The following is an 8,421-nucleotide window of genomic DNA, read 5'->3' on the forward strand; positions in this document are numbered from 1 at the left end:
TAGCATTTTTCCTATTATTTCACCCACCAAAATATACATAAAGAGTTTTTTGTTTCATGAGCATGAGCATGAGCATGATGACTGCGTCCCAGCTGTGGAAACCGCTCTTTCAGACAGTGTTGAGGAGGCAGAAGGAGATGATGGAGAGCTGTGGGAGAAGAGGAAGAGTTTCTTTCTTACCCCACCAGCGGAGGGCAGGGTCTTTTGAGACAAGGAGAGGAGGATGGTCTCTGTTGTCTAACTTACGTATTCCTCCTCCTCCTCCTCTTCCTTATCCCGAGCTGCACTGTCACCTCATCGTCCTTCTTAAGGCCCGTTCACACCAAGGACGATAACTATAAAGATAACGATAAAGATATAATTCTAAAAATCGTTCTCCATATTAAAGAATAACAAAGTTCACACCACAACTATAACGATAAAGATATGAGGAACGATATCGTTGGGATCACTTTCAGAACGATTTTTTTTCAGCTGTCAAACGATAAAACACTGACAGTCAATCAGAATCCATTCTAATTTAAAGGTCTCGCGCATTTAAAATGGGGGGCGCGCGCGCGTGCTTAGAATAAAAAGACCGTTATCGTTCGTTGGTGTGGACGCATATATAGTTATCTTTGTCGTTATCTTTATAGTTATCGTGCTTGGTGTGAACGAGCCTTTAAGGTAGCTAAAAACAGAGGAGTACTTTATTAATGTTGCTAATCTACGGCTTTTAATGCAGTTTTTCGAAAACACAGTAAAAACAGTAATATTGTGAATATCATTCAAATGTAAAATAGCTGTTTTCTATTTTAATGTATTTTAAAATCTAATTTATACCTGTGATCAAAGCTGAATTTTCAGCATCATTACTCCAGTCTTCAGTGTCACATGATCCTTCAGAAATCAGTAATATGATGATTTGATGCTCAAGAAACATTTATGATTATTATCAGTGTTGAAAACAGTTGTGCTGCTTAAGATTTTTTGTGTAAACCATGATGCCCTTTTCAGGATTCTTTGATCAATATAAAGTTCAAAGAAATGTTTGAAAGTTAAATCTTATAACATTATAAAAGTCTTTACTGTCACTTTTGATCAATTTAATCCATTCTTGCTATTAATGTCTTCCAAAATCTTACTGACCCCTAACATTTGAATTGTAGTGTACACAAAAACATGAAACAGCATAACTGTTTTCAACATATTAGATAATAATCAGAAAAATGTATTGAGCATCAAATCATATTAGAGTGATTTCTGATGTATCATGTCACTGAAGACTGGAGTAATGATGCTGAAAATTCAGTGACGTCATCGATTAACAGCACATACATTTATGTTAAATATCAGTTTAAATAAATTAGTCAACTTCCAATCACCCATTGAACTGCCAGCAAAGCCTTTACAAAACTATCATAACCTCTTATCTACACAAAGATGTGATTATAAGCCCAAACTTTTGTAAACAAGAGCTAGGTTAGTTAGCCTACGTTAGCAGTGCCTCTTCTGAAAACGGTTGAGATGCTAACGGACTTTTTTGAAGACACTAAACCATTTCTATAAAGTAAATATTCAACAGATGTGTGTCAATACCACGTAAGAAAAGTGTCAGGAACAGTTTTGTATATTATGTGTGTGATTTTAGAGACTAAACTCACCTGAAAGCAATCGAAAACAACAGCAAGAGAGGGAGCTTTGCTGCTTATAAGGCATGTCGCTGCGCCGTTTCCATGGCAACTCTGCGCCGCTCCAGGGTTTGAAACGGTTTGAAAGCTAACCCGCACGCTCATAAAACACGTCAGTCACGCAGCATTTACATAAATAAACATCTAGAATTAACATTAAAGGAGAACTCCGGTCAATTTTAACATTGAGCTCATTTTTTTGTACATTTGGAGTGCTGTCAATACAGAGAACAACGACAAAAATCGGTGTTGCCTACACCGAGTTATTCTATTTTTAAAATTTGCACCCTGTTGACTTCAATGGGGCAATGTTTAAACCTGCTTTTAGCCTCTTAACATCCTTGATGTGTCATTACAAGTGCACAGAAAATGTGAGTGATTCCTTCTGAGTGAACACGAGTGGATCTGACTGCAGTAGATGTGAAAGATATGTAAAAAATTGATGTTATTTAAGCCAGCGCAAATACCTGTTTACATCCTGTTTTTCGGTTGAAGTCCAAAGTAGTCGATTGCCGAGTTCACGCGCGTGATCATTGGTAACGAAACCTATGCGCGTGAACTCGGTAATCGACTACTTTGGACTTCAACCGAAAAACAGGATGTAAACAGGTATTTGCGCTGGCTTAAATAACATCATTTTTATACATATCTTTCACATCTACTGCAGTCAGATCCACTCGTGTTCACTCAGAAGGAATCACTCACATTTTCTGTGCACTTGTAATGACCCAGCTAACACAGTACGTTGTGACGACGTCGTCAGTTAGTCGTCATTTGGTCAGCGTGACATTACTTTATGACAACGTTGTGAGGACGTCGTGGTAAATTTCCATTTTTTAGAGTCTTGGCTAACGTTCCAGAAACGTCGTGGGCACGTCCTCAAAAGACGTCGCTAGTTTATCCCATGGAAAACGTTGTAGAGACGTGGTCAACTGGTCACCAGATAACTTAATAAAATCTTTAATGAATTAAGTAGGCTACCTTTCCCATATATCCAAATGGCATACATCACTAGTACTGTACGCAATTGTCTGGAAAGTTATCTGGTGACCAGTTGACCACGTCTCTACAACGTTCTCATGGGATAAACTAGCGACGTCTTTTGAGGACGTGCCCACGACGTTTCTGGAACGTTAGCCAAGACTCTAAAAAAATGGAACTTTACCACAACGTCCTCACGACGTTGTCATAAAGTAATAACTAAATAACGCATGTGCTGAGTGCTGCGCAAAACTTGGCCACTAAATATTTAATATTCAGTTATGTTAATGATCACAATAAATCGCATTCCATATGTTGTCTTATTTTGCTGCACTAATGCACTAAAGAAAATGCACTAAAACAACATTTGTACAAGTAGCCTACTTGCAATATTAAAATTATTTTGTTATTTCGTTGTCATAAAGTAATAACTAAATAACAAAACAACTTCAACGGTCAAAATCATGTCTGACCCGCTCCATGTCTCATATTGCGCATCCTTACTCGGTCGTGCTGCTCACTTTTCATAAATCAACATAAATGGGGAAAAAAAAATATTATAATATTTTAACAAATATAAAACTAAATGCGCTTTTTTAATGGCTACAACAATATAGTAGGCCTACATACTCTATTTGTACAAATTTCTGCACATTAATTCTGAATTTTGCATACACAAGTTGAACGGCATTTGTTCAAATCAAGTTCACGGATAATTGTGCGTGCATTTATTAATCATTATGATACTAAAATCCTAACAAGGCTATGCTATACAAACTGCTATACAAACTACACAAACAGGCTTTAAAAAAAGTTTTATTATTTTATTAAAATAGGAATGACAGAACAGAACAAAGATATTTACAACATTAAAAAATAAATAACTGCAAATAGTTTTAAAAGCAGGACCAATAAGAGAGAGATAGATTTTTTTTTTCTGTTCATATAACTGTTTTATTATGTTTGTATATATTACGTAGGCTATATATTTTATTTGTATATTTTGTATATGCTTTGGCAACATTGTTTCAAAAACTTTCATGCCAATAAAGCCCCTTTGAATTGAATTTAAAATTGAATTGAGAGAGAGAGGGGGGAATAAACTATTTTGGAGTAAAACACTCTTGTGTGTGTCATTCATATTTCACCAATCTGTGTCTTTCTTGTAATGCTGATACTTGGTCCTTCCAAATCAGCCAAATGAGGACATCTTTAAACGAACACCTGTAAAATAATGATCGGAAATTAAATTGATAATGACAAATAATAATTATCATCATGCACAAAATACATGCGCTTCTCCAGTCCGAAGATATCGACTAAAGTTTTTTTTCTAAGGTAAGTTTCACTTCACGGCCCGTCCACATTGAATAGCATCTCATCCTTACATGACTGTTAAAGTTAACTTACATTTTCATTTTCGTTAACCTTAATCTGTGCTCTGAAAACCTTCATTATTGCATGACTGTGTCATGCAAGATCATTGTAAAATCAAGAGACATGTTCGAGGTGGTCAGGGGGGTAGGCAGTTGAGACAGTATCAAAAATGTACCAGAGCAGAATGATAACAGAACGCTTTGGAGTGAAAGTGCTTTCGCTCCACTCCAGGCTTTGGTCACTCTCCACAACAGGGTGAATAGCCTACACCAAGTCTTAAATTAAGACGTATTCAAACTAAAATTAAGACATTTATTAATTTAAATGTATGAAAATTGACTGGCAACTAACAGAAATCCGTCGTAGCGACGGAAACCTTTAATCCCTGCATTATACTCCCTAGTAGCTACTGTCACAATTTACATTCTTACTCGCGTGCCAAGCACGCGCAACCTGAAAACAATGCATTGTAAAAAATACAGATATATCTCACTCATGTTCATGTTACGTTTTTTTTCTCCCCTTTCCTTGTGTCAACAGCAGCTAACTACACCCCAAAGGCTCTTTTAAGAGCCCTAACACTGATCATCTTTGGATTTGTAAGTATATGTTTGACTAACAATCAGACATATTTTTTGAATTCTTCTATTTAATGGCATTTAAAATTTCTCCGGCACATCTATCAATTCAGTCTCATGTATTATCTGATACTGAAATATTCATAGTCACTAAACAGTTAATTTCTCTTTTTCTTTGTCTGCAAACAGACATCCTTGATTTCTTTAATTTTAGATCATCCGCCATTGCTGCCTGTTCTCCTCAGTATTCTTTTATTTCAAGGCAAGTAATTTCCTTAGTTTCACTTAAATGTGTTCTCCATAATTTAAACAAACCTTCCAACTTGATAAAGATTGTTTTTATATATTTGCAATTTAATTTCATGTTAATTGTTCAATATATAGCAAAGTAACATTTTACCAATTAATATCGATTACAAGTGCCTAAACATAACAAGTCATTCACATTGATGTGTTGCAGTTTTTATCCACTAGTTCTTTCATTTCGCCTTCAACACTACAAGGTAAGATATTTACAAATTTACATTAGCATGTTCTCTCTAGAAGGATTTGTTTTTAGTGTAGAAAGATCACAAAAGGACCAAAAAAATAATAATTAAATAAAATCTGTTAATCGGTGGTCCCTAAATATTTCTAAAAAATAAGCTTGACAATTTCACTGACTTGAAAGCTCAGATTTTGTATATAACAAAATGGTGTACAAATTAAATCTAAATTAAATAAATGCTACTCTCCTAGAATGAGCTCTAAAAAGAGAGAAATACACAGGAAATATGTGCATGCTTGGAGAACCACAAGGCAGGCATTGTCCAGATCGCCATCTCACCTGGACACTAATCCAGCCGTTGAAGTACAATCACTTGATCTTCCACTTGAAGAACAATCAGAAGGTGCTGACGGAGTAGTAATGTCAGTTGATATGGAGCAGAATTGTGGGGAATACGCATCTGACACTGAACACCATTTGCACAGACATGGTGAGGTGCTTTCCCATTGATTACATGCACCAGGCTTGTCTCGGTGTAATGAAAAGGCTCCTGCTCATCTGGACCAGAGGAGACAGAGCTGTGAGGGTTTCAGCCAGCCAAAACAAAGAAATTAGTGCAAGACTGCTGACTCTTCGGGACTGCATACCATCTGCATTTGTGCGAAAGCCTAGGGATCTTGAGGAGCTGGACAGATGGAAAGCAACCGAGTTTCGTCAGTTCCTTTTGTACACAGGAAAGATTGTGGCCGTTTCTCAATATGCGTTCTTGTCTGTACTTGCGTTCTTGTGGACTTGTGAAACGTCATCAGTCGCTGCCCAAGTACCGTCCCAATACACAAGTTTGCATTTTGGCAAGAACGGTTAAAAATCCCGGAAGTGTTCTTGACACGCCCATTTTACCGAGGATGCATTGGTTGGTAACTTGTGTGAACTTGACGGCAGAAATATCCCAGCATTCATTTCGGCATTCGAGGAACGAGAGGTCAATACAGCAAGTCGTTTTTCTACAATTTCATCGCTAAATTCACTTCTGAGAACATTTGATGCGAGAAATCAACTGTGTAGATTTCAAATATTGGCATTTTTCGAAAATGCGCTCAAACGTTTTCGGAAGTGAGAATCTTCAGCGTAGGTAGCTTTATTGTTATGAATATACATTACATAGTGTACAGTTGTAGAGTAATCCCTTGAGCTGAGGGGTAGGCTTGGGCGATAAAGCCTGGCTGTTAACGTCAATAATTCTCGTTATGTTTGGGCACTGCAGACGGCGTCTGTGCGGGGGTATTATTGCGCAATACCAGCAAGAACACATCGTCTCAAACTGTCAGCAGCGTTCTGTGTGCTCGTCACCTTGTGAGTTCATTCTTCCAAGAACAACTAGCAAGAGCGTTCTCCCCAAGAACACAAGTCCGTTCTTTGCATTCTTGGTTTTGAGAAACACCCTGTGTTAAAGGGAATACTGCCAAATGACGTGTACTTACACTTCCTTTCTTTCAATGTGGCCATGGCAATCCTAGTATGTCCAAGTCTTGTGCAGGAACTAGAGGTCGACCGATAGTGGATTTTACCGATAACGATAGCTAGGTTGGGCCATACTTGCCGATAACCGATTAATGAACCGATAGTTTTTAAAATTGATACTGGATAAAAACAAATTGCACCTTGATCATTCATGTTAGTTTGATGGTTAACAAATGGTAAACAAATAAAAACCTTAATTTAAAAATGTATTAGTACATGTTAATTAACAAACAAACAATGAACAATCCTTATACAGCAGTTATTAACCATAGTTAATGTTACATATGGAATTTTATTGTAAGTGTTATCATTTCATATAAATCCAAACAGTCATGCTTAAAGATGGCCAACTTTAAATATCTACAACGCCAGAGCATTGAAATGACATAAATATTACATGTATAGTCTCACACTTTTGCTTCTATTTTATAAACACTTGATGATTATCTAATCAAAATAACAAAATATATATTAAAGTGATGATGAAAAAATAACCGAAATCTAATGCTTTTCTGATTTATGTTTCTGTCGGCTGTATGAACATATCAGTTTGCTATCTTACATCTCTAGCTTTAAATTATGCAACTTCTCTGCATATTTAATGCATAAAAGTGACTAGCTGGATATAAACTAATGCAAATAGATGTTAACAATTGTGACATTAAACATTCGGTTCGGACTTAGTTTATTTTTGTCAGTGTTTTAACCACTTGAGGTACTGGTACTAATGTTAGCGTCCTCTCAGCCTCGAAGGCAAACAAACAAACTGTTGTGCTGTTCTTTCTCTACTAATGCAGCATTTAGTCAACAAATTAATCGCTTTATAATGATATGAAAAAATACCTTTTAGCTGTTGGTGTTTTAAACGCGCATCTGAGCGCTCTCCACGCAGCGTGTGCTCTCAGTGCAGCACGCAGAATCACGTGTGGAAATAAACAACACGAGGCATCAGTGATAGTTTGTATTACACCTCTAGAGGCCGCTCTTGTACTGCATGATGCCAGCAGACCCTTCTCAGCTCTCTCTTACTGTGTAATTAATGACAGCGCGCGCTTCTCAGCCGCTCCAGCAACAGACGCAACCAGGAAAAACTATCGGTATGTATTTTTGCCGATAACGATAGTTCTACCAATCAACTATCGGTGCCGATTAATCGGCAAAACCGATGAATCGGTCGACCTCTAGCAGGAACATTCCAAATATGCCAATGAACTGCTGCAGTTTTTTGTGGAAAAAGGTAGGACACTCTATGGACAGGAGTTCCTCGTGTACAACACCCATACCATGCTGCACATAGCAAGTGATGCAGAAAACTTTGGTTGTCTGGAAAATTGTAGTGCCTTCATGTTTGAAAACTACCTGCAGTCACTGAAGAAGATGGTGCGTTCTGGCAGACACCCACTGATTCAGGTTTCTAAGAGACTGGAAGAGATGAGCAAACAGAAAAAAACTCCAAACAAAACAAATGTACAGAAAATCTCTACAAAGGCCCGAGACTGTGCATACATCCTCAGTGGGGGGCGATGCTGTGAGATTCTTCAAGTGGCAGACAAGGAAGAAAGAGTGCTTTGCCGTGTGTACAGTACACCGTACCCACTGTTCCACAGCCCATGCACGTCATTTTTGATTGGAGCCTACAAGTACAACCAAAAAAACAACACAATCAAATGGATTTCAACATCAGAACTCACAAATCATGCGATAAAGATGATTACAGAAGACAGGAGTGTGATTTTTCTGTCATTGCTCCATAAGTTATAATCAAAGGTAATAGGTGGTTGTATGATGTGATATGAGGTGATTGGTA

This window comes from Scardinius erythrophthalmus (genome assembly GCF_964197995.2).
Source record: "Scardinius erythrophthalmus genome assembly, chromosome: 4".
Lineage (NCBI taxonomy): Eukaryota > Metazoa > Chordata > Actinopteri > Cypriniformes > Leuciscidae > Scardinius > Scardinius erythrophthalmus.